At 33.7% G+C, this 27,618-nt stretch overlaps 1 long non-coding RNA gene across 1 annotated transcript; it reads right to left on the bottom strand.

Moving 5' to 3' along the window:
- Nucleotides 1-12,499: 12,499 nt before the first annotated feature.
- LOC146915332 (uncharacterized) lies at nt 12,500-13,297 on the bottom strand. The gene is made up of 2 exons (XR_015013309.1): nt 13,192-13,297; nt 12,500-12,929 (listed from the first exon to the last, which is right to left on the bottom strand). It is a non-coding gene; the product is annotated as an uncharacterized LOC146915332 (long non-coding RNA).
- Nucleotides 13,298-27,618: the final 14,321 nt, after the last annotated feature.

Below are 27,618 nucleotides of genomic sequence, written 5' to 3'. Positions count from 1 at the left end.
ATTACATATTTAAAACCATCTTTGATTATTATAAAAAATATATATTTAATTGTGAATTTGTTAAGTGCAGAAATGTAAAAGGAACTATAGGAACTAAAATGATGATAAAATCCTATAGCAATCTATCAAGGCTTGGAAAACGTTCGGAAAACTAAAATGATACATCAATTACCATAGCACAAATAACTTGATACATTAATAAAAGTACAAAGTGCAAATCAACAAAAATGACATGTTACAACTGTAATCATTAACATTGAAATTCAACAAATAAGTTGAACATTCAAGTGTTCATTCAAGTGTTCAACAAATAATAAATCTATATCAAAACTAATGCAAGAGACATTGTTCTTTAGAAAGTGTATTTGAGAGTTGTTATGGAGACATGCCATTGTGTTCGGTCAAAACCAAAGTTATATTCTTTAAATTGAGAGACGTATTGTACCATTCATTCTAGTTAATATATATACCAGCTCTCACGAGTAATACTAAATGGTGAAAACGTTTGTTCCAACACTACTTGCAATGGCAAACAAGATGTTTTTTCTCCAATACTTCTGAGATAATCCATAAATACGCATCCAAACTTGCACAAAGGTTTGATTTTGAGTTCTAGGGTTGAAATCTTGTGTCCAGGTAAATAATTTCAAAATACGAGGATGAAGATTCCAAGATCCAACTGATCTAACCCTTCTTAAATCTTCTATGGATGAAAAAGAAAGTTCAAAATAACCCTTACCAATAGAAGTAATTCCCCATCTGCCAATATATTTCCAGATGCTAGCTAGCTTCCCTCTCAAGTCATCAACATTGATAGGTTTCGAACCCTTTGGGAGGATGATCCTTCCATGAAGATTGTGCTTGCATGCAGCCAATCCTGCTTTATACTCATCATTAGGAATCTCAATAGAGAAGAGATCACCCTTTAAGCAAGGTTTGGGTAGCTGGCTGACCGGAATACTGATATGTTGTTAACATCTTGCGCAAAGGTTTTTTTGCTGGGAAGAAGGCTTAGGGTTAGCTTTCGTGGGTTGAGGGGATGGTGGTGGGGAATCTAGATGAAGACATGGCCAAGAAAGGATGAAGGGTTGGTCGTTTTTGGTGGCAATGGTCATGATTTTTTGGAGGAAAGGTGGTGGAGGAAGGAAACGTAGTGGGAAAGAAAGGTATAGAGTTAATTGTTGTAACACACTAAAATCGCCAAAATAATCGCCTAAGCACATTGCTAAAAACCATGAATAAATGTGTCTTTTGTGAGAGCAACTATCTATTATGATGTAAATCCGTTGAAATTCAAATTGTAAATCTAGACAGTCTTTTAAAATCATCAAGACTTTTTTAAATAAAGATTGTCCTTTAAGCCTCCCCTAAAATTTGTGATTATATATCATGATAAAAACCACCTTTTTTAAAAAAAATAAAATAATAGCGCCCGTTTAATTATAATAAAAATCATTATCTATTTTGTGTTGTTTATCATGATAAAAATTATTATTTTTTAAAGTAATTTAATTTGTTGGATGCAACTATTTTGTTACAAAAGTACCTAAATCTTTTTTTCGACAGTTACATTCTCTCTCATCTAAAAACGTGTTTTTTTGTTACAAAATATACAAAAGGGTTAAATCAAAAACATATTTAACCCTAATTTCAATCATTATATTTAGTTGGACCTGATTGCCAAAACACGAACTCTCTCATCGCTCCTTCACACTTCAGGTCAGTTAACACCTTTTTCTTCTATTATATATCAATCGTTTCTATCTTACTCAAATTGTTAGTTTTAGTTTCTTGTGCTTATCTGAATCAAGAGATGATTTTGAAAATAGACGATAAAATTGATTTTGTTGATTAGCGATAGAAAACAAGACGATTGCATAATTAGCGATAGAAAAAGCAACAAGAATTCATGTTTCAACCAGCACCTTTTTTCTGGTTCCATAAAAAGTGGTAATTTAATGCTTCTGAATATTCCGTTGTTTAGGTCAAATACACACTCTAAGGAACACTATCTCAAAAATCAATGGATTCTACAATCATGACAGGTATATTTATATTCTTGTTTGATATAACATGACAGGTATATCTATATATGTTTACATAATCTCTCATTTGTTTTTGTAGCTGATCAGTGTCATCAGAGAGTGATAATACCCAACAAGCGCGGCGAAAAACTCGTTGGCATATTACAGTTAAAACTCTATAAATTAATAATGTCAGGACCGGAGAAATTTATTAATTTAGAGAAGAAGATAGTTTGCACTTGTTGTTTCAGTGCGCTAACAGTCTGCATATTTGGAATAGATGGAACATATTTCCTTCTGTCAGCGCTTTCTTTAGCCAAAATCAAGATGTAAGTGGCGTTATTTTTAGTTCCCTACAGGTATTAACAAGAGAAGATGCAGCTGTATTTTGTTGTATTTTATGGAGCATTTGGAAACAACGTAATAACAAAATATGGAACGAAGTGACGGACACGCAGGCTTTGGTTTTTGATCGTGCAAAGGCATTGATACAAGACTGGAATTCAGCAAAATTAATTCGAGGAGTTTCATCTACCAACCAACAATCAGAGCGTATTTCCAAATGGGTGAAACCGAGTCCAGGTCGTTTTAAGTGTAATATTGATGCATCCTTTTCAGAGGCTTCAAACATGGTTGGGATAGGAATGTGTATCAGGGATGAAAATGGCACTTTTGTTCTAGCTAAACAAGAATGCTTTAGTCCTATTTGTGAGGTGCATATTGGTGAAGCGTTAGGACTTTTGTCCGCATTAGATTGGGTGCATAATTTAAACCTAGGGCCTGTAGATTTTGAGCTGGATGCTAAGAGAGTGGTTGATGGTTTCAATTCCCAAAATTGCGGTGTCACTGAATTTGGGAATATTATTGAACATTGTAAATCTCCCTGTAGCGAATTTTATGTAAACTCATGTGTCGAGTTTGTGCGGAGACAAGCAAACGAGGTTGCCCATACCTTAGCAAAGGCGGCCTTGTTGTCAGCTAGTTCCCAATTGGTGGTAGAAATACCATATTGTATTGAACACATTTTGATGAATGAAATGCTATGACTTTATTTCTCTCAAAAAAAAAAAAAACCAGCACCTTTTTTCTGGTTCCATAAAAAGTGGTAATTTAATGCTTCTGAATATTCCGTTGTTTAGGTCAAATACACACTCTAAGGAACACTATCTCAAAAATCAATGGATTCTACAATCATGACAGGTATATTTATATTCTTGTTTGATATAACATGACAGGTATATCTATATATGTTTACATAATCTCTCATTTGTTTTTGTAGCTGATCAGTGTCATCAGAGAGTGATAATACCCAACAAGCGCGGCGAAAAACTCGTTGGCATATTACAGTTAAAACTCTATAAATTAATAATGTCAGGACCGGAGAAATTTATTAATTTAGAGAGTTATTAATTTATCGATAAATTAATAATTATTAATTTAAAGAGTTTTTAAGTAATTATACTGTACATACCAAACAAAAAGACAAATTAGTCTGTGCCTCTTAGAATTACGTTGCAGCGAACCTTGGGACTCAACGTAAATTAGTAACTACTGTGTTCATATGCATTGGAAATCAATAATGACTTTTGAAGTACAGTAAATGTAAATAAGAGGAACAAATGTGTTCAATGTATACTTAATATATTTTTTTTTCAGTTTCTATGAATTATTAATTTATGATTTTCTTGGGACCGAAAATTATAAAGGGATCTCCCGAAAAATTATTATCTTATTATTTTATCGAGTTTTTCAATTTTTTACATTGGCCCAAGTCGGGACCGGACAAATTTATTATTTTAGAGAGTTTATTAATTTACCGAGTATTAAATTAAAGAGTTTTTACTGTAAATGAATGTGGAACAACCAACGACATTGTTATTTTATGTCATGGTTTTCGTTGCACTAAAGTTTGTTTCTTTTTCCTTTTTTTATTTTTACTTAAATATATATTCTAAAGTTTGTTCCTTTGCCAGATTGTTTTCATTGATTATTTTTATTATTTTTTTGTATGTTAGGATACCAATCTCATGTTGAACCTTGTTGCTGCATTGGAAAAGGCACAAATTAGTTCTTTCCGTTTTGACTTTTCTGGAAATGGGTATGTTTATTTATGATGATGCATAACACAATCATATTGAGTTAATATTCATTTATACTATGTTTGGATGTATAGTGATGGATGATGCAATATGTGTTATTTAATTCCATTTTGTCGATTTTAATCGATCCATGCACAGTCAAAATGTTTATAAAATTGAACTATACTACAAATTGATAGGCTAAATGCCGAGAAATATAGAAGATGGACCATGCCATGTATGTTTGGGTTGCCCTTTTGGAACGATCCATATATTCTTATTAGGATTGTTGGGATTTCATGTAGTTTATAACTCTGAACTTGCGCCCGTTTGGTGTGCATGATTGGCATGCTTAAAGCATATACCTGTGTTGACATTCACATTGACTTGTTGACACGGGTAATAATTTGAGAAAATTGAATTATTGAATATAACAACGTGTGTCAGGTGTCTGAGCATGCCTTCAAATTCATTAGATGGATGAATATGAATCATATAACTGTATGATAATTGAAATATTGTGTTCATAAATAACTAATGTTGAAGAAATTACTCTTACAATATTGGTCGTTGGTTTAGAATTGTTACTTTAGTTGTACAACTAATTTATCTTCAGTAACTCAATTTCCTTAAAATAATTTTATTTCGGTATTAGATGGTAACATTCTAAGAGTGACTTGATTTTGTCACTATTTCTTTGCCTAGTGTAAATTGGGTGGTATTTTCTTCATGTACTGAAGTTTCTGAATTCTGATACCTTGTCTTCATTGTTAGCTATGCTTCATTCTTTGCTTTCTCTTAACTTTAGCTTGTGGGTTTACTTTCCAGGGAAAGCGAAGGTTCGTTCCAGTATGGTAACTATTGGGGAGAGGTGGATGAATTACACGCTGTTGTTCAACATTTCCGCAAATCAAATCGTGTAATCCGTGCAATCGTTGGACATAGTAAAGGTATCTTGATTTGTTTGCTTATATGAAGAAAAAAAAAATGTATATCTGGATATGTGCAAATTTATACAATCATTCATTGATCATTTTCCATTATGCACCACAATTTTTTTTATCTGGATATGTGGAGCAGAATAACACACTAAACAATATACCTGCACCTTTTCCACAGCGACCACACGCTCGCAAACTAAATTGATGTAAACTATATTTTGAATACCTTTCTGTAGTACGATAAACCTGTAAATTTCTCTAAATGCTCCCATCCTTCAGATGTTATATTTCATCTAAAACCGTGCCATCTATGAACTTGATCGTTATATTTCATTTTAAGATAGTTGTTACTTGTTAAGACACTATCGTACAAATATGACTTGTCAATGTAACTCTTGAGTATTATATTTTCCATAGTATTATATTTTCATCTATAGTTCTTAAAAATTGACTTGTCAATGTAACTCTTGAGTTTTGACCAATCCATTATCTCATGAACTATCTTGTTCAATGCTTGCAAAATTACTTGAGTTTAGAAGTTTAGAATTCAGATAATGAAAATTTATAAGTTCTTTGTTTCAATCTATGAAACAGATACGCATTGAATTACTATGTTATTTATTAAATGATCATTTGATGACATCTACTGTTGCAGGAAATTTGGATTACTGTGTTACTAAGGAAGGTTTAATGGATCGCATCGGTACAAATATGCATGAAGCATGCCTGCAGATTGACAAAGAATGCAGGTTAGGGGAAAAGCTGTTTGATCTCTTCTCCATTTACTTTTGGCTCTATTTCTTCGTTGATAAACTTATCAAGTTACATTGATGCATAAATATGCTAATGCAAAATTACATCATATATGGCAGGGTCCTTACAGTTCATGGTTCTTCTGACAAAATTATCCCCGTTCAAAGTGCGCACGAGTTTGCTAAGGTCATACCAAATCACAAGTTGCATATCATTAAACGAGCTAATCATGCCTACAGTAGTCATCAAGACGTGTTATCCTCAGTTGTTATGAGCTTCATCAAGGAAACCGTTGACCCCAATAAGGGTACTGTTAGCTAGGTCTGTTCTTGCTTGGACATGAACTCCTCATTTTCCAATAATATTCTTGTTTTCTAAGTGATATTTGTCACCATTATTTGTCTTTTTTTTTTTTTTTTTTATACCAACCTTCATCAAAGGGTAAATTAAATTAACCGATTAATTCAAACACCTTCATCATGGTAAATAATCCGGATGAAGATATTAAAAAAAGGGTAAATTAAATTGATCTCTCTCCAAGTTTGATGAAATTACATATTTGATGTCATATTTACCTTTTGATTAAACAATCAAATTGGTCTCTGATTTCGTGAGGCGTTCTCAATTTAGTCGATGAGAATATCAATATTTCAAATTGGTCTTCGACTCTTGTAAACTGTTTCTCATATTCGTCCTTGAGTGAGTGCTTGTGCCCTAACACCGTGTACTGAATGATGTGTCCATTAAACCTTTTAAGATTATGAATTAAACCTTTAAGATTATGAAAATTTCAAAAAACTTTGATCTTTAACAGGTTACTTAAGTTAGCCATTGTGAACAGTATGAGTTGTTACTATTCGACATGCCGGTAGTGCTAACATGTCATGTCAAGGACCCCCCTTGGCAACCTTGCTTCACAAATTTTCAATTAGTTTCTTGTTGCTTTCATGAAGAGGCAATTTTTTTTTTAAAGTGCAGAAAAACGTCTTTTAAAAATTACTCTCGTTCGTAAGTCTCTTTTTAGAGTGAATTTTTAGTTACTATTTAACTATTTTTTTGGTATTTTAAAAATATGATTTATCAATTATAACCTTTGTCAACTACTCTTATCTTTTTCAATAAAACTAATTAATGCTATTTATTTGGAAAACTAAAGTTTTTTTTAAACAACGTTTGTTTCTTGTTATCTTCAAATTTAAAGAAAATTTTGTTACAAACAATGGTTCCAAGAAGAGTTAAAATTCTATAAATAAGATGAGTAACAATTGTTAAAAATTTCAAGTGCAAAGTAAAAGAACATATTTGAGAGAGAAAAAAAATTAAAGATTCCATGAAAGTTCAAAAGGAAGAAAAAGTGAAAAAATCATTGGAAGTGCTAATGAAAAATGAAGAGGGAGCAATAATTGAAGACTCATTTGACAAGATACAAGATTAAGAACAAGATCACAATGAAGAAGAAGTTTCATCAAGATAATTTTTATATTGACTTAAATAATTATTAAAAAATGTGCACAATATTTAGAAAATCAACGATTGTTGGTTACGAGAGAGAGAGAGAGAGAGAGAGAGAGAGAGAGAGAGAGAGAGAGAGAGAGAGAGAGCATAAAAATAGGAATTTGTTGCAGAAAAATATAATAACTTACAATTGTTTGTTACGAGAAAAAGATAACATATTAAATTAATTGTAAGATAAAGTGTGTGCAAAAAAAAAATATGAATTTATTGGTGGATTAAAATAAGGGTATAATAGGAAGAAAATGTGCAAAAATACACATCACTAATTTAGTTTTAATTTTTAAAAATACACTTAAAAGGGAACGGAGGGAGTAAAAACTACCTCTTTGTAAGAGGAACGACAAAAACAGCACACATAAACAGCACACATAGAACATCATCTAAGTTTTGTCCTTGATAAAATTGTCACGCGCATAAGCCAACAATTTACTCATCTCCATGAGCCATTGGACTCCATGGAGGGCCGACACAAGAATCAACACAATTGGAATGGAAAATTGCTTTTCTGAATTCAATAAGTTCCTAATAACACATGGAAAATGCCAAAATGCCCCCAATGGTAGTTAACTAGCACTAAGGCCAGCGGAAGTTAACTACCGCTGTGTTCCATGTTCATGCAACCAGTAGATTTCTCCTTCCCTTTTCCCCCACATTTGAACCTGTTTATACATAACATTTTCAACATATTTTTTCATTATTTTCATCCAATTTCACATTCGTCAATTCTAAAACATATAAAAAGTAAAAATAATTTTAATATGATAAAAGTAAAACACAAGAAATAATATCAAAGGTACGAAAATGTCATAGAAATATCACAAGGTACGGAAATGTCATAATAATACATCACCATCACCATAGTCAAAATGTACAGAAAAAAGCCTAATGTTAATCAACCCTGCTGCCTACAATGCCTATGCCCCCTACGCTGCCTGGCAATCCGACACATAAGGGAAAGGCGAGCAGTACTGCCAATCCAGATCATCTCCTACACCAACTCCTCTTTAGTCATCTCGACGCTCATAGTCATCTCGACGATCCGACATCTCACTGTAAGTTGTTCCCTGTTCGTCGGCCTAGGAGGAGATCCGTCATCAAGTGGAATAATCTAAGGGTGAGAAACTTTGGCATACCAAGCCAGGCTCATGCTGCCATGCTCTCTCACACCTCTCTCCCCAATCAGTGTAGCACCATGGACGAGGATCTCTGAACACAGTAGCCACCATCTCTACAGGAATCTCAGGGACATCTTTCAGATGTCTGGGGACGTCCTGTATATACCCAAACTTCCTCTTTACCCGCTCAGGTAAATGACGGTACACCCTCTCCTTCTTGCACATCAGCAATCCTGAGTGAGTGCAATTAATCTGAAAAGGGTGCACTGCTCTGTTAAATGGTGTGATTCATGGCCAAACTGTATCCAGGTGGCTCATCAGAGAGGATTATCTGATCATGTTCCGTTATTGCTGCACATTGATGATACAAATTGGGGACGTCGTCCTTTGAGATTGATGAAATGTTGGGCGAAATATCATGGTTATGTAGAGTTTGTCCGAGCTAATTTAAATTCTTTCAGCATGGATGGATGGGGATGTCATGTTTTGAGAATGAAGTTAAAAAGGATTAAAGCTTGTTTAAAAGATTGGCACATGTAACATACAAAATACATTGAAGGTAGGATTATGGATGCTAAGAACCGAATGAATTCTCTAGACTCTAAAGGGGAGGAAGCCGAGCTTGTTGAAGAGGAAATTAGGGAACTCCATGATTTGTCGATTAATTTGCACTCTTTGTCTCGTGTACATACAAGTATGGATTGGCAGAAGGTAAGAATGAATCGGATTAAAGAAGGGGATGTTAATTCATAGTTCTTTCATAATATTATGTCAATTAGACAAAGAAGAAATTCTATTCAATTGATACAAGTTGATGGCGTTCTTGTAGAAGGGGTTCAGAATATTCGGACGGCGGTCCATAATCATTTTGCAACTCATTACCGTGCATCGACAGTTGATCGGTCTGGTGTGGAGGGTTTAAATTTCCGAAAATTAACCCATTCTCAAGCAGGTAGTTTGGTGCGTCCCCAAAAGCATTGATTCCAAAGGTGGATTGTCCCCAAAAGCTAGCTGATTTCCGCCCCATAGCTTTAGTTGGATGCATGTTCAAGGTTTTGGCTAAAGTCCTCGCGAACAGGTTACGAACAGTTCTGGATTTTGTGGTGTCAAACACTCAATCAGCCTTTGTTCGTGGAAAACAGATTCTTGACAGTGTTCTTATTGCTAATGAGGTGGTGGGTGAAGCTAAACGGTTGAAAAAGGAGTTGTTATTGTTTAAAGTAGATTTTGAGAAAGCTTACGACTCAGTTGATTTAAAATATTTAAATGCGGTGATGCAAAACATGAATTTCCTAACTCTTTGGCGTAAATGGATAAAGGAATGTGTGGGAACGACGATAGCTTCGGTTGTAACAGCCCGGTGGGCCCCTCGCAAGGCACTGCACCCACCGCACTGCACTGTTACTCACAAGCTTAATCACTAGCCCCCTCACCATACTAGTGTTTTTGCCTCCCGTGGGAATCGAACCTAGTACCTGGGGATAAGTACTACTTCAATGCATTCCCACTACCATTTGTCTGGCATAAGCTTGTTCCCGCAAAAGTTTCAATCTTTGCTTGGCGTCTTCTTCAAGACAAAATCCCGACAAGAGCAAATTTGGTGCGACGGCTTGTTCATTAACCGAATGATAATATGTGTGTTGCTGGTTGTGATAGCATCGAGACGACGGATCATCTTTTTCTTGAATGCAATCCTTTTAGGAATGTTTGATCTTTAATATGTCATTGGCTTGGAATCTCATTTGTTTATCCAGGGTGTATTAAAGAATTTTATATTCAATTTACTCAGTTGGCGGGCATGCCGAGAGCTTCAAACTATTATCTAAAGGTTATCTTGCTCGCTTCAGTTTGGGCAATATGGAAGGATAGAAACAACTGTGTCTTCGAAAATGCAGTAATCGATCCTCATATTATTCTTGACAAGGTGAAGCGGACTTCCTTTTTATGGTTATCTTCGAATGTTATTCCTTTAGCTTTTGGTTTTACTGGTGGAGGCATCCTTTTCTTTGTATGGGTGTCATGTAATTGTTTTTGTTTGTTTCGGTGGTGGCACTCTTTTCATAGGTGTTTGGTTTTGTAACAGATTTTTGGGTAATTCACCATTTTAGCACACCTTGTGCGGGGTGATTTTATCCTCTTTTGAACAATATATTCCATTTTGATTTGTTAAAAAAAAATAAAAATGTAGACTGAGATGGAGCCAACTCCTCAGGTTAAAACAAATGATATTTTTTAGAACAAAGAATTCCACAAAGAATGTCTCTTCTTGTGTGGCACTTATTAAGAAAACAGATTCCTACCAAAGACAATATCCAGTGAGATGTGAAATTATTCAACCGAATTCAAATACGTGTGAGACTAAGAAAAAAATAAATTCAAATACATGTGTTAGTGGTTGCAGGACAACGGGAAGCATTATCATATGTGTTTGGTTCTCAGTTATTCGTAAGGAAACAAATTGTTACTATTTTTTTTTGAAAATGGAGGAGTCGATATCTCATTTGTTCGATAAAGTAAAGATGTATAATTTTGGTGGTTAAAAGCTAAAAATCCAAATTTAGCTTGTGATCTTAATTATTGGTGTGGTTTAATCCTATTATGTGTTTAGATTTTTTTTTTACTTAGCTTGTTAGCTTTGTTGGTTCCTTTCTTGTTTATTACTGGGCAGAATCTTTTGTTTGATTAATATATTTTGTTTTAGCTTGTTAAAATAAAAACATAATCACTATGTCGCTTAGAAGTATCTCGTAGAGATTCAATTTACACTTCAACTTTAATAATTTCTTTGGTGAAATTTAATGAGATAATTTCATTTTTCTGATCACATACCATTAATTAACACCATGATATTCGTCTATAATTTTTTTTATTTCATATTCGTCTATAATTTTGTTGGTATCGGTATTCATTAACGTGATGTCAATGTGAATATATAAAAAAATTAAAATAACCTTAACGTTGTAAAGAACTGTCCTAATTTAAAATGGTCAAATTATATACGTGTTTTTTTTTAAATAATTATATACGTGGTTTTTTAGTTTTGACTCGCTTTTAGGAGTAATCCTTTATGTATTTTTTAACCTTGAAACGTGCACGTCTTAATACGTCTTAATACTTTTCGGTGAGTCCAGGTGCTCCATTTATATCTTGCTCCATTTAATCTATTTAGAGTCTTGGATGAAAGACACGTGGCAAAAAATAATTCAATAGTTGAGATTTAAAAATATACAAAACATTTATTTTTTAATAAAACACCATGTCTCTCTCGTATCCACTTCCTATCTTGCATCTCTCACCGCCTCCCCAACACCTCCATGGCTCCCGTCGCACCACCCATCGCTACCCTTCCAATCAATCACATCGTGACCTCTCATCCTCTCATTGCCGACGTCACATACCACGTTCATCTCGTTGGTTTTTCAATTGATTTCACTCTAAATTTGCTAATGGTAGACGAAACCACCATTGTCGTAGTAGTAGAATACAGTCAACTGTGATAAAATTGAGAGAAACAAAAGCACTTGTTTTAAGTATAAATGTTTCAAATTTATCGATCTTTCTTTGATAACTTAAAACTCCCAATTGTTCCAGGTTTTGCTTTTGCTGAAACAATTGTTCAAAGTTTCTTTTCCATGTTTTCATTTTCTTTTATCAAACAGTAAAGAAAATAAAGAATAAAGGAATTGTTTCTGGAATATGGCTGTTTGCATCTTTAAGTTGAAGCATGTTGTAGCAGTTGAAACAATTGTTCTAAGTTTCTTTTTCCGGTTGAAACAATAGCTAACAAGTCTGCACCGTCGTAGTTTCAATATTTTCCTTTAAAATTTTCAATTGAATAGGAAACCCAAAAGGTTTAAAAAACATGAACTCTAATTTGAGATTTATAATTTAATAAAATTTGATAGAAATTATATTTTATTGAAAGAAAAAAAAAATTAATTTGTTGTGTTAGAGTTGCGTGGCAACAACGGAGTTAAACATAATGATCAAAACGTTCAAGTTTTTGATACTTAAAAATACCTAATATGACACAAGACAAAACATTAAAACCAATCTGGTTTTTAACTAAAATATAATAATATTGCGAAATAGTAACTCTTCATTGCTTATAAACTTGTCTGATTTACACATACACATGTCTTACATATATAAAGCAAAATGCTCAATGATACAAGACGAAGACACACCAAATCTGATTTGTGGCTAGCAAATTTTTATTGGTCCAACACATTATTCTATGCTCTGAATACATACTTGATATATATGTTTAAAACATATATAAATAAAAGCTTTGGAGGAAGATGTTTCTTATTTAGTTGATGTTTATTATAACATATATAAATATTTATAATAATGTGATTTATTTCATAAATAACTCACAGCAACAAAGAAGTCCAATACATCTTCCTCGTGCATAATTCAAATCACGGCACCTTGCGTCGCAATTATCTTGGCTATCACAATATGTATGAGAATGGCAGAAACTCAAACATGGTGTTGGTCCTACCACAAAAATAAAATTCACATAATCAAAACGCATATTTAAGCAAATTTTTTTTTTTGAAACATTAAGTTATAGATTTATATTTATATATTGTTTACTACATTACAACAATGTAAAAGATTATATCAATTTTTTTTGGATCAAATATAATAAACAATTGAACTAATTCAACAAATATTTTCCTAATTATTTTATTTTACAAAAATTGAAGTGAAAGAAAAGGAAATAGAATTTAAGGTTGAAAGTTCATATGTATCTAACCTGAAGCTAGAACCAACGCAATGCATAAAATTGCCAAGAGACAGTACTGGGAAATGTGTTTTGCCATTTTTTTTTTTTACGATTTTATCTTAGAACTCTATTATCTTTTGTTCTCGCAATATGAATAACAAAGTTCAAGTTCATTATATAGTACTCATGATATGATTTTTCCTATGTATCTTTTTTATTATCGTATTTATAAAAATTATTGTTTTTATTTGTTTGTCGTTTTTAAGGTTTAATGTAATATCAATTATTATTTTATTGAAAGATAATGTAATATTAATTATTATTTTGTCAATGATGCGCATATTTATATGTCGTAAAGGAAACATGTTAAGGATTAAAAAAGAATTAAAGTAAATATTTATTGAGAACAAGTAATTTAAATATTTATGAGAAATAAATTGGATAGCTGCATCTCTCTAAAAAAACAAAACCCACCGCTTACACCTTCTTCCACCCCAATCCAAACCCTCAATTTACAAGATGTAGCTGGTTAGGGTGGTGGTGTGACGAGTGACACCAGTCCTCCGCACCACCTCTAAACGCGAGATCTATCGGCGTCGGCGTTAAGGTTGTTGTTCTCCGATGGTCTTGTGTGTTTTGGTTGTTTTTGTTCCTCTTCGAAATGACGGCGATTTTTTTTTCGTTTTGAATTGTTGCTTGTTCTATTTTCTGTTGGTGTGTTGTGGTGGAGTAGGTCACGGTTTTGGCAGTGATAGGAGGTGAAGGTGGTGATGACGTGGTGGTTTTGCAGTGGTGGCGACGATGTTGTTTTGGTGGATCGGTGGAGAGAAGAGTCCGACTTGTGGTGGTGTTGTGGCGGATCTAGAATCTGTGGTTGCGGATCTGCGGTGTGGTGATGGATTTGTGTGGTGGTGGTGGTGATGAAGTGGTGATAGAGAGCATCGAGCTATTTTCGTTGTTGTCTTCGTGGTGGTTGTGTGGTGGTCGCTGATGGGAGGCTCAGTGGGGTTTATTGATTTTCGTGGTCGCTGGTGCTGTTTTTGGTGAGGATTAATGGTGGTTTTTTTGGTGGTTAATGGTATTTTTTGGTGGTGGTGGTGCTTTTGGTGGCTAGTGGTGGTGGTGCTTTTGTGGGTTTTCTTCCATGAGTTTGTTGTTGATGGGGTTTTCAAATACACGAATGTTAGATGGTATGGCTTGTTTAAGGTGCGGTTACATGGGTTTTTGGTAAGTTTGATGGTTATTTTGGAGAGGTTTTTTAATGGTTTGGTATAAGATTTGTTCCTGCTATTGCACGTTTGGACTTTGGTTTTTGGAGATGACTTTTTGGTTTGGTGTTTAGTTTTTATTGGTTTCGAGGGCTTTCGGTGGAGGGTGTTTTTGGTTTGCTTGTAGAAGTTTGTATTTGATAGATGAGTGTTTGTTTGGGTGTTCCGCATATATACGGACACTTTTCCTTTTTCCTTTGTATGTTGCTTTTAAGTCTCCTAGCTTAGCATTCCTTGTGCTTGCTAGGATTCTTTTTGTTTTAAATAAATTTCATTTTAGCTTCTTCAAAAAAAAAGAAATAAATTGACACTATTTCTAATACACAATTTCTATCTTTGATATATTCTACTAAATTGTACGAAGTTTTGGCTATTTCACACGTATTAAGAAATATAATTAATTTTGTATGAGAAATAAATATTACGAGTTGTTTTACAAATTGACCCTAATTAATAAATGGTACAGAAAAGATAAATGAAAGAATTAAAAGAAGAAGAAGAAGCAATAAATAGTTATAGATAAACAAATAAGAAAAGTGACACTAATATTTCATTGATTTGTAAAGCGACGTATAATTTGGGACAAATCTTTCTTCCAAAGTGTTCCACTTTTTATGTCAAAATTTAATTTTTTTTGCCTTAAAATCTTTAATTTACTCCATCCATTTCACAGTTCATGTCGTTTCTGGAGAATAATTTTGTTTCACTTTAGTTGTCACTTTCAAGTTTCAAAGCAACATTAATTATTGATTTATCAATAATACCCTTACCTATTTATTGTAGAGAGAAATAATAGAATGTAATAATAAATGGGTAAGCGTATTCAAAGAATTTCATCAAAAATAATAAAATTTAATTGATTTTTAGATATGTGTAATTTTTTCAAAAGAGACAAGTATTGTGAAACGGAAGGAGGTGTCAATGTGTCTGGATTAATTTTGGTACACATACAAATTTCTTTCCAATGTCAATTAATTACACACCATCCCTAAAAAAAATAAAAAATTAATTAATTACAAACCAACTTTGTATGACTTAATCTTGTTTGGGAAATATTAACCTGTGCTCTTATGACACATGTTAGGGAATCTAAAGCAGAATTTAGTCTACGAAATTGTGCCAATTTATTTTTTCAGAAATTGAAAATAAATATTTTGTAATAAGTATTTACCATTTATGGAATCCCTTACATGTTCCTTAAGGACACATTTTTTTTTTTTGTGGTGGCCGGGGTTCGAACCCCGAACCTTGCATATATCATGCATTGTCCCTAGTAAATGAGCTAAGCTCATGAGGACGTAAGGGCATATGTTAGCATGACTCATCATTTTTTTAGGAAACGTAAACTCATTTCAACTATAGATAAAAAAAAGATTAAAGTCAGATGTTTTTATTAGCTTTTAGTTCTTCTTTTTTTTTGGTAGATAGACGAGATGGCAAAGCCATCATAAACTCACACACAGAAAGTAGAGGTACCGGGGTTCGAACTCCGGTCATGACGTCCGGTCTAACAATTTCGGCATTTTGCCAGTTGAGCTAGGACTTATGAGACTATTAACTTTTAGTTCCACCTTTTACAAAAACTGGTGTATGAATAAAAATGTTTGAAAATTTAATGAGAACTAACTTGAAAAAACTGTAATTTTATATATAGGTGCTTATGTCAAACCCAACCCCTAAATATAACATGCATTGTTTTTGTTAACTGAGTTATGCTTATACAGATTATATAGATTTTTTTACTTCAACAATATTGATATATGCATAGTTCAGTATGCAGTTCAGTAATTGCATAAAACTCCTTCAAAAAAAAAAGTAATTGCATAAAATGTTCCACGTGTAGATATTTTTTTTAGGGAAGTTCCAAGTGTAGATATACGTATATTATAATTAAATCGTATTAATTATTGTTTGGAAAGTTATCTATTAATCATCTGTAGCAAAGAGAAATCATTAATTTATATGAAAATTTAAATATAGAAACACTCGTATATATGCTAGACGACTACTAAGTATATTCCCAAAAACTATAGAAACTTGATGGGAGAAAGGAAGAGGCAATTTTTTGACTTACATGTAGAAGAAGTATCATCTATCTATCAATGTATGATATTATACCATTAAACATGCAGTTTATTGTACGTATGGAAAAGTGACAATAACATTACTGTATCGTTTTCCTTTTTCTTTTTCAAACGTCTCAACTATAATGTCAAGAAAATAAATGGCACATGACATATATTTTTTTTTTTCCTTGAGTAAGAGTTAATTAATTGATATACGTCTCTTTTGTTAAACACCTAATACTTGAAATTTCACCTCAAGAAAGAAAAAAAGCTAATAATGGAAGTTAGAAAGTAATGTATATATCCTTCCTTAGAGGCGTGGGAGTTGGATCAAGCTTTTTCTTAGTAATGTATAATTTAGGATTAAAGCTAACAGTGAACCAATTCTTAATAGAGTTCGAGATTTAACTTGACACTTAAGTCATTGAACTTGTTTCATACACCCTATGAAATGAGTTTGAGTTGAAAATTATGTTAGTTGATGAAATAAGTTGGTTTTCAGCTATATATAATTCGTCCTATTTAATTATTGAGCAGACTTAATGAAGATTTGCTTTTGATTTTTTTAGTACGTAATTGTTGTTTTAAATAACTTTTAATTAATTGAAATGGCATGTGGAAAATATTAAATGGAAAAAGAATTGAAAAGTCAAGTCAGCACGCCACATCATCAGTTTTACACAGTCATATTCTAGTCAGCACGTCACCTCTTCAATTTTGCACAATCAGCCTTCATGAAGGTCTAAAAGCAAATAATCTTCAATTTGGTAAGGGGGAATTTGAAGAAAAAAAATTACAGCGGGTAAATCAAAACTTGGCTAAATTATGATAGGGGACGGATAAACATTATTTAACACTTTAAAATTGAATAGTAATATACATTTTCTTTTGAAGCATAGTAAAATTATAAAGTTGTTAAAAAAATATATAGCAAAATTACATACATGATTCACGACTTTGGAATATTCACGCTCGTAAAAAAGTCCTTGAGAAAAGCAACGAAGTTTAAAAGGATAAAGATAACATTAAGATTGGCCAGAATCTATCATCTCATCTAAATGGTACAACTCTTGTGAAAAAGCCTAAGAAATTGAATGTATAAATGATCTTCAATTATATTGTAAATGAGGTAATGCTTTAAGTAGCATAGTTTCTTGTATTCATACTACATATCTTATAAGAAAAGTTTGAATATTTTTTGTAAATTTCTTATTGTGAAATTATTATATTTTCATTTGGATATTGCTATTAGCATAATAAATAGACACATTATTTCTTATCTTATCGTATGAATGGTTAAGGGACTTTTCGTCGAGCGCATGTATGATGTTGTATGTGAAAAGGATGGTAAAATAGGTTGAACCCGTCGGTTGACCCGTTTAATCAAATTTTTTTTTTTTTGTGAGGATGGGCCAAGATTTTGAATCCAGCAAGTACGGTGTCTTCCCAATCGTCTAACCTGCTAAATAATGAGACATGACAGGTTGGTTTGTTGGGTTGAAATTGAAAAAAAATCTTTTTTCTTTTTGCTTCTTTTTATTTACAAGTCACTATCAATTTTTTTTATTTTCTCCTCCATAGAGCAGTGAAAAAAATTCATTTAGTTTTACCACTTTTGTTTCGTGATTTTATCCTTACGTTTTATAACGGTTAGTCAATTGGTAACTCATGAAGTTTTTATTTTGGATGTCTTGTTAAAAAAAAAATGCCTTTTTAGATTATCTAATTTATATATTTATGATAATTTTCATATTCTTAGTGGAGTCATTAGTTTTTTCTAACAAGACAAAATGAAATATATCACTCCCTCTGTTTCAAAATGAGTGTCGCTTTAGCCAAAAAAATTGTTTCAAAATGAATGTCACTTTCAGTTTCCAATGCAATAATAACTTTTTCTTTTCAATTGTACCCTCCAATTAATACTCTTCACACTACTTCCAAAGTATTACTTTTATAACTAACCAATAGTAAATAAGGATAATTTGGTAAAATAACCATTCTCTTTCTTTTAATCATTGCATTTCTTAATATGTGTGTAAACATCTAAAACGACACTCATTTTGAAACGGAGGGAGTAGGTTTAAAGGCATTTATGACCCTTAACATTTTAAAAGTTGCCATTTTGGGCCATAATCACAACTTTTTATAAAGATAAGGGGCCAAAAGAGCTTATTTTCTTGAATACAGAGGGCTAAAATAACATATTTCTCTTAAGTTATAGGGTCAAAAGAGCATATTTCCCTAAAGATAAATGACATTTTTTAATAGGGGTTCAAAATCGTAATTTTTTAAAATTTAAGGGGTAAAAAATGCATTTAAGCCAACATATTAATATCGAAAAAGCATTATTTCTTCCACAAGACGTACCAGAGAAGAACATAAATGTTTAACAACAAAAGCAAGTCAAAATAAAGAAAGCGGACAAAAAACACAAAAGGAATAAATTAATCAATGTCCAAACAAACAAAAGGAAAAAGCCACCAACTACAATAATCAAAAGCAATATTAGCATATTTTTCCTTCAACCACAAAAAAGTAAAACAACTTAATTTCATCCATAAGCTGATGTGTTGAGCATGTGTTATTGTTACAATCTTGCTATTCTGTTCATTCCAAATTACCTATGCACAAGAGAGGCAAGTTCAATGCATTATAGATCACCAAACTTTTGAAACACCTGTTGAATGACCAAACTGAAGAAATTGTTTCATAATACCAAAATGATCTACCGAAAAATACCAAGCTAACTACGCACATGATGACAAATTGAACTAAAAACATTACAAGCCAGAAACAATAGATTTGTTGCTTCAGTGTTGTGTAACCACTAACACAAAGCTGAGAATCATGAGTTATTGTGCCTCGTCTAAGTAAATTATCCTTGGTGGGTTGCCTGTTGCGAAAATGATGCCAAACAAATAAAGATACCTTTAATAAATGTTAAATTACTGTTATTTTCAATAGCACTTATCGATTTGTATAGTGTGTAACGAAGCTATTATGTCTAGCTTATATACAATTTTATAGGATTAAGACAATGATTACACCCATGCAGAGTAATCAAAGGCAAGGGTGTAACACCCCGTTTTCCCAACATAAAAATTTCACATATAAATCAGAGTCATTCAACATAAACGGAATGCTACACTTCTTAAAAATCATAAATGGAATAAATAACAATTCATCCTTCATAAATTGGTCAACATAAATATTCAAAAACTTCGCAGCGGATTTTAATTCAACAACATAATTAGTCTTGTCACGAAGGCCTCATCAAACATCTCGTAATAATCCAAAAACTAAATCATAGCCATGGAAAATCATAAGCAATACTTAAGGAATAGAAAATAGCCACAAAAGTTCCCATCCCATTACGTATCAGAGCATCTAAAGACACAGTGAGAGATAGCCACTCACGACAGCAAACAACAGCTACTTATTCTCGATTACCTGCAAGTTACTCATACGAAGAGCAACATTTCCAAGCAGAAGGGGTGAGATTCACAAACAATAATGTTAAGCATATAATTCAACAATTATATTTAACAACATAAACATTATCAACATATCATAACAATGGTCATGTAGCATCATTATCATCATCATAATCAACTTTATAATCAACATCAATATCAACTTCATAAATCAACTTAACAACTTGACTCGACAATGCAACTTAAGTCGACTATGAAACTCTATCATTTTACTCATGCATGTGGTACCATTCTAGGGCATAAGTCGTCGTCGCTTTTGAGCATAAATATACTCCTAGGGCATGAGCCCTCGTCGCTATTGAGCAAAAGCTCCTAGGGCATGAGCCCTCGTCTTTATTGAGCAAAAGCTCGTAGGGCATGAGCCCTCATCTTTAAATGAGTATGCATGGACTCAATATCTTACAACTTAACATGGACGTATTATATGACTCCAATAATTTGGATCAATATCTCACATCTTAGACCGACACATGCAGCTTTAATCAATAGTAAACAGCAACATGGCAGCACATCAATAATCTCAAGATATAACAATATCAAAATGTAATCATCGTCTCAAAACATCACTTATAATTCACATAATGCATATACAATTATATATATCATCAGTAACAACATTAAATCATCTTATAACAACTTCACAGATCATCGTTAATATTATGTTCAAACATCAACAATTTTTTTTTTGATAAGCAAGGAATGTGGACAGACATCAAGCGGTATCATCGACATCCCAACTAGGTTGGCACCCCGAGACACCTCCATCCTATGCCACCACATTCAAAAAAATTTATTAAAAAAAGGGGGAAAAATAATTACAAAAAGAGGGGGGACTAGACCAAAACCCTCAAAAGGAAACAGCAAAAACAAAACAGAAAAAATAATCAAAGACAGTAGACCCCGAACAAACAATCAAGGAAATCTGTAATTCGGAAGTCCACATCTATCCCTAAAAAAAAAAACAAGGACCACACCGACGGGGAGAGTGTCTAACAAATGGCACCAGTGATTGCGTGACCCATATTAGCCAACTTATCTGCGCAACTGTTTCCTTCGCGAAAAATATCCTTGGAAACAACCTTGTAAATGAGTATGATCAGCCCAACGTTGTCGACGCTTCACATAATAAGTACTAGCATAAATTGCAGCAATATATACAGTTGACTGATAACAAGAAATCTCCAGAGCAATGCATTGATCAGACAAAAAAATAACAGTTGCACATAAATCATTACCCCAAAGAGCCTAAAGATTGGGAAGCAAAGGGCCTCTATTATTAATGCAATATTTAGACACTCCTATAGTAGGCCAATACCAAGCAGGAATTTGTGCAAAATTAACCATTGGTTCCGCCACAAAAATTAAGGAAGGTTTGTGTGATAAACAGAAATTTTTCAATGCAATTCGAGTTTCGGAGTTACCGATACCTCTAACATTCCAAAAGAGGATATTCATTGAGCAGTGGATTTGTTATCTCCCCGTGCACGGGATTTAGGAGGCTGCTTTGTCATTATCTGTTGAACCTTAACTTTCTGTTTCTGATTTCTTGTAAGCACCGGAAGGGACTTGTCAGACTTGGACTGAGACTGAGCTGCTTCCGCTGCTGTCCTTGCATCATACTCTCGGACTCTTTCCCACAAATCAAGACCATGTTGGATATTTTTACTAGGGTGAACCTCTTGTCGTTGCATACCCACCACCTCTGGAGGTAAACAAGCTACCTCCAGAGGAAAAATTTGCGTGACTGTAGGGTCATCAGTCATTGCAACCACGTCCTGCAAAGTATGAACCGGAACCTCATGCATGTCATCATGCTCATCATTGGATGGCCTTGTAACAATCTCACGAGCACCCTTGGGACTCTCCTCCAGCTCCCTTGGGCTCACATGATCTTGTTCCACACCATCCTGAAGTGGTTCAGAAACATCATCAGTCACTGGGGTCACCAACGACGTCTGAGTTGTCTGTTCCACCCCGTTAGGTCGTATGTCCTCACACCCAAGAGGGGATGAGTGTGTACCACGCTCATTAGATTCCTTGGGACTCGTCCCCAGCTCCCGAGGACTCATATGATTGTGTTCCACACTATCCAGAAGCGACTCTGTATCTGCAGTTACCAAGGGGTTCTCCAACTCCTCCCTTGGTTTCTGAATCAACTTCGTCGATTCTACAGGTTGCACGTCAATGTGCGCATCAGGGGAAACAAGCTCAAGCACTGGCCTATTAAGTGGCAACTCTCTAGGAGTAATTAAATCAAACACATTGTGAAGAGGAATGCTGAAATTATTAGACTTGTCGAATTGTGTAGTAGCCACAATAGATGAAACAGCTGGCTCTAACTGTGGACTGCGATTCAAAGAAGGGGCAGCAATTGAAGCCGGTAAAGCCAGTGATACTGAGACCAATGAAGTAGGTACAGGTGTAGAAGAAACCTGAGCTCTCTGTGTGGTAGGAACAGTCGACACAACCGGGATAGGAACCCATGTCCCGTTGTTACCAATGGCCAAAGAAGAAGCACCCACATCATTACTACTTTTGTTTTGCCGAGGAGGATGCTTAGGTGCAGCCTCGGCAACAACAATTTGTTTCCCACGGTCATTCTTGTCCTTTGGTGGCTGCGGATGTAACCACCGACATGATGAGACACTGTGTCCTATAGAATAACAGTGCTGACAAAACAAAGGAAGCCTCTCATATTGCACCTCAACCTTGAAGGCAAAACCCTCCCTTTCAACAAGAATTTCTTCATAAATTCGCTTTGAGAGGTCAATATCGACAAGAATTCTCGCATAGTGTCCAAAAGTACGGTTTCTAGTTGGTCCATCGATATCAATTGGAGTCCCTACCGCACTAGCAATTTCCTTCAACGTTCTCTCCCTCCAATACTCTTGAGGTAACTCCATCAAGCGTATCCAAACCGTTACATGAGTCTGTTTTTGTGTCTGATATTTGAAATCCTTTGTCCATTGTGAAAACCGTAACAGACCCGGCTTGAGGTTAACCGTACCTAGGGCCCATATTTTCCTATAATCACCCACCGATTCAAAAAGAAAGTCATAATACCCCTTACCAAGAGGCACCATTTTCCAAGCAGCTGATGTCTTCCATAATTTATCAATTTTAGCGCTAAGATCACGTGCCGAATATGGTTTGTCTCCTTTGTTAAGGGTCAGACGAGCCCTTAATGCATTCTTGCAATCTTCTAAACCCTTATAGTATTCTTCTTGACCGATTTTAATGCTCAAAGCATCGCCCTTAATACACGGTGTGGGTAAGGGCACTTCTTCAATTTCTGATGCTCCCGATAGAGCTGCTGCAAAAGACTTAGGTGCCATTGAAACCGGTGCTGCAGCAGATTGCACCATGGCTGAAACGGATGGTGCAGCTTCGGACACACACGACCAAGGGCACGTGTATGCCATCTGTAGTCCGTTGACAATTCACCAGAACGATTCTAATATTGATACACGCGTGACTCAACCTTTGTAATGCCCAATGACATTAGCGCGGTTGCACGACCTCAATTGACAGAATCAAATTCAGAGAATTGTTGTAATTTGCGATGCAAATGAAAGCTACACAATTAAATTTTGATTGAGGCAAAAAAACAAACACTTGTAGTGAGTGGCTTTGGAGTTTGAAACAAAACCACCAAAGTGTAGATGAATGGAAGCAAAAGTGGATTCAATAGCAACTAGCACACGTGAATGAAATCAATCCACCTTATTGATAACTAGCTTCAATCAATTGAGATTTGAGACAAAAATGAAATGGAGAACGGTGCTGGAAGAAACCCCATGTCCTGAGTCCGCTGGCAATGAATCCTAATTACTAATTTCAATCCACATCAACAATTCATCATATAACATCGTATTCAAACATCAACAATTCATCATGCAATTTTGTAAGAACATAATAAATTATACATAACATATTTCCATGTCAAACCAAGGATACTAGAAAGATATCACAATTATCAACAACTTTCATGTTTATACTAAAGACCAATTTAAAACAGAGACGTGTGAAAAAGACACAAAAACATGAAACAGAGAATGTTGTCACCGTACAATTTCGCTAAGACCTCCTCGGAGTATTTTCATCATAACTAAAAAACTAAAAGTCATTTTCACGTCAAACCAAAGCCACTGGAAAGCTAACAAAATTATCTAAAACTTTCATGTTTACACCCAAGGCCAATTCTGTACCGATCAATACCAATTTTCATTTCATATTAGAAAATGTTGTGCAGAAAGTCCATAAAAATTCACTGTGACCTATGTGCAGTAATTTGACTATAACTCAAGTTCTATAAATCATTTTGACATCATACCAACGACATTGGAAAACTAACATCCATACCTACAACTTTCGTGTTTACACCTAAGACCAATTATGTACCGATCAATACCAGTTTCTATTTCAAAATTCGGGACAGAGATAAAAAAAATCAGAACTTATATTATTCAAACTTCACATTCATTCAAAATCATCACAATTAACAACACCAACTCAACATAATTCATACCAAATTCATAATATGACATTAACAACAACAATCATCGACAACCATAAATCAACAACAACATAACATAAACCATCAATTATCACTTTTAACCCTAATTCTCCAATTCTCAAAAACTAAACCTACCACATGTTAAATGAAATTTCCAAAATCATAGACTCAAGATTATTGAATGATAGTCCCACCCTTACCTTAGATTGATTGATTGCAAGGATTCTACAGACTTCTCTTCTCTGGTTCTTCTCTTCTCTAGGTTTCTCCTCTTTCTCCAAAAAAAAAAAACAGTTTGCACGTAATCCTTCTTTTCTAACTCTGACTCTCCTCTTTATATAAACCTTAACCTATTTATTTTCTCTTAACTCCAATTCTGCCTCAAAGCCTCATTATTCTAAATAATTATATTTTTCCACTAAATATATTCTTCCACTAATTATATTCTCCCACTAAATATATTCTTCCACTAATTATATTCTCCCACTAAATATATTCTTCCACTAAATATATTCTTCCACTAATTATATTCCCCCACTAAATATATTCTTCCACGAATTATATTCTCCCACTAAATATATTCTAATAAATAATAAAATAAAGTCACTCAATAAAATATCAACATATCACATAATTAAATAAATCATATAATTCGACTCTATCTCAAGAAAAATAATTAAATAACAAGGAGGGCGTTACAAAGGGCATGCGTCAGAGTTGTGTCAGAGCATAATAAAGACATCTGGAGACAATCATGATTCTCTAAGCATGCATGCTGAGGTGAAACCAAGCATAAACAAAGTATTCTAGAAGAAAATGCTGAAGTTAATTCTCTAAGAAGGAAAGTCTTGCTTATCAAGCAAACACGGTTAAGGATTTTTGAAGGAAAAGAAAAGGTAGTTCCCTAAGCACAAAAGTTCTGCTTTGCGAGAAAAGTCGGTTTAAGGGAAAATATCCGAAGAACATCTAGTTTTACCGCCATTATGCGCTTAGAAAGCAAAGTTGGTTTAGTGAACTAAGCAAGCATTTATGCGCTTAGCGAATCTTCTATTTCAAAGCCTCTATATATAGAACTGCAAGTTATAGTTGTAAATGTAATCAATTGTAAACCCATAATACTATATATATATATATATATATATATATATATAGATAGAGAGAGAGAGAGAGAGAGAGGCCAAGTAGGTGTTGGAGCCATTAGAGGGCAAACAAAGCTTGTTGATGCTTTCAAAGATTCAACAACTCCCCATTTTTAGTCATGCAACCCATGTGTAATTAAAATCTCTCTTGTGTTAGGATTGGATTTAAAATAGTTAGGAATCTATTTAGTACTTTTAGTATGGTTGGTTGTGTAACACAACACCCTAAACCCCACTTACTATTTTCTAATAAAAACACAATAATTAATTAAACATGCAAGGGTGTCACACATCTTCTTCATTTCAAAAATACTTGATTTAAATTAAAAACGTCGCAGCATAATAATTTTCAAAACATCAAAGTAATTGCCACATCCTTGTATCGACATTAAAACCAAATTCAAAGACGAATTCTGAAAACAAAATCTAAAATAAAAAGAATACCCAATCCCTAGTGTTACTGATCAGAGCTTCGACTAGATAAAGACTCCTAAAAGCGATAAACAAAAAGGAGAAGACTCCAACACCATCCTCCGAGACTCACTGCTACTAAGTTTCTTCTTCCTGCGTATATGTACCAAGTGAAGGTACATTCTAATACAGGGTGAGAATATATATCTAACACAAGAGATGCATAAGCACATGTATAGCTTTGGATAAAATATCACAACAATTACATTTAAACATGTATACGTCACAGTCAAATAATATTCTCATTTAAATATAAACGTTCATTTAATAAAGATCAATAGGTATCAATCCACATCTTATAATAACATATAAACATCAACAACATTTAAGAAAGTCAAGTAGACATTAGTAAAATACAGATCATTCACACATAATCATATAAAAGCACATCATTGAATATCACATCTTAAAATAGTTACACTTCGTTGAATAACACATCTTTATATTGTAACACATCTTTGAATAACACATCTTTAAATTACACATCTTCAAATAGACTTGCAGTTATGTATGCAATGTCCCTAACTCAACTCTATATGCATGTGGTATCAGTTTTGGATATTAGAGTTATGTTACTGATTTATCCCAAACTTTAAATCACATCTTTAATTCAATACTTGAATACCAAGTAATGACTCAACATTGCACATCTTTATATGACTCGAAAACTACACATCTTTATATAGTACATCTATGTATAACACATCTTTGTATCAACACATCTTCAAATATCACATCTTTATATAACATAGTTAAAATTCATCCCTCCAAATATAGGGATTTTAAAGTGTTGGTCTCTTCAGTCATCCTTTCAATTTGACTCTGTCATTACTAATCATTTTTAATTTGGTCTCTTCGTTGATTTTTTCTTTTGATGTGGCGCATTTTTTTCTTGACGTGTCATTGATGAGTGGGTTTAAATCTCCTTGACTCATCTAATTTCGCATTGGATGGACCAAAATACTCGTGTGATTTTGGCTGTTACAGATGTTAAGTTAAATATAGCGGTGCCAGTGATGTGAGTTAATCACAACATTGCACAAGTGCAACTTTCAAGCAACAAAATCGTATTTGAAAATTGAAACCATCGTTGACGACCCTATGTTGCAGTAGAGTAGAACTCAACAGAGTAGCCAGAATTGAATTGATGCACAAATTGAGGAAAAAAAAAATCAAGATTGAATTTCAATTATTTCTTTTGATGTGAACAAGGGAGAGATCTAAAGTTGAATTGCACAGGTATAGTAGGAGACTTTCCGGGACAAAGATCAGATGAACTAAAGATAAATGATAATGTCTAGATGCAACTAGTTACTTGAAAAGAAGCCAATACACAAAGATCAGATGAACACGTAGAAAAGACCAAGAATTAGGTTTTTTTGTGAATGTTAGAACCACAAATTTTCCAAGTTAGCTCTAACAACAATAAGTCAATTTTGAGCCTTACCAAATGTGCATTCGATATAACACATAATGTTCAATATGCACATCTGGTTTTAACAT

This window comes from Medicago sativa, chromosome 6 (genome assembly GCF_051527215.1).
Source record: "Medicago sativa cultivar Bolivia chromosome 6, Bolivia_mono, whole genome shotgun sequence".
Taxonomy (NCBI): domain Eukaryota; kingdom Viridiplantae; phylum Streptophyta; class Magnoliopsida; order Fabales; family Fabaceae; genus Medicago; species Medicago sativa.
This window is presented reverse-complemented; position numbering and strand designations above follow the sequence as displayed.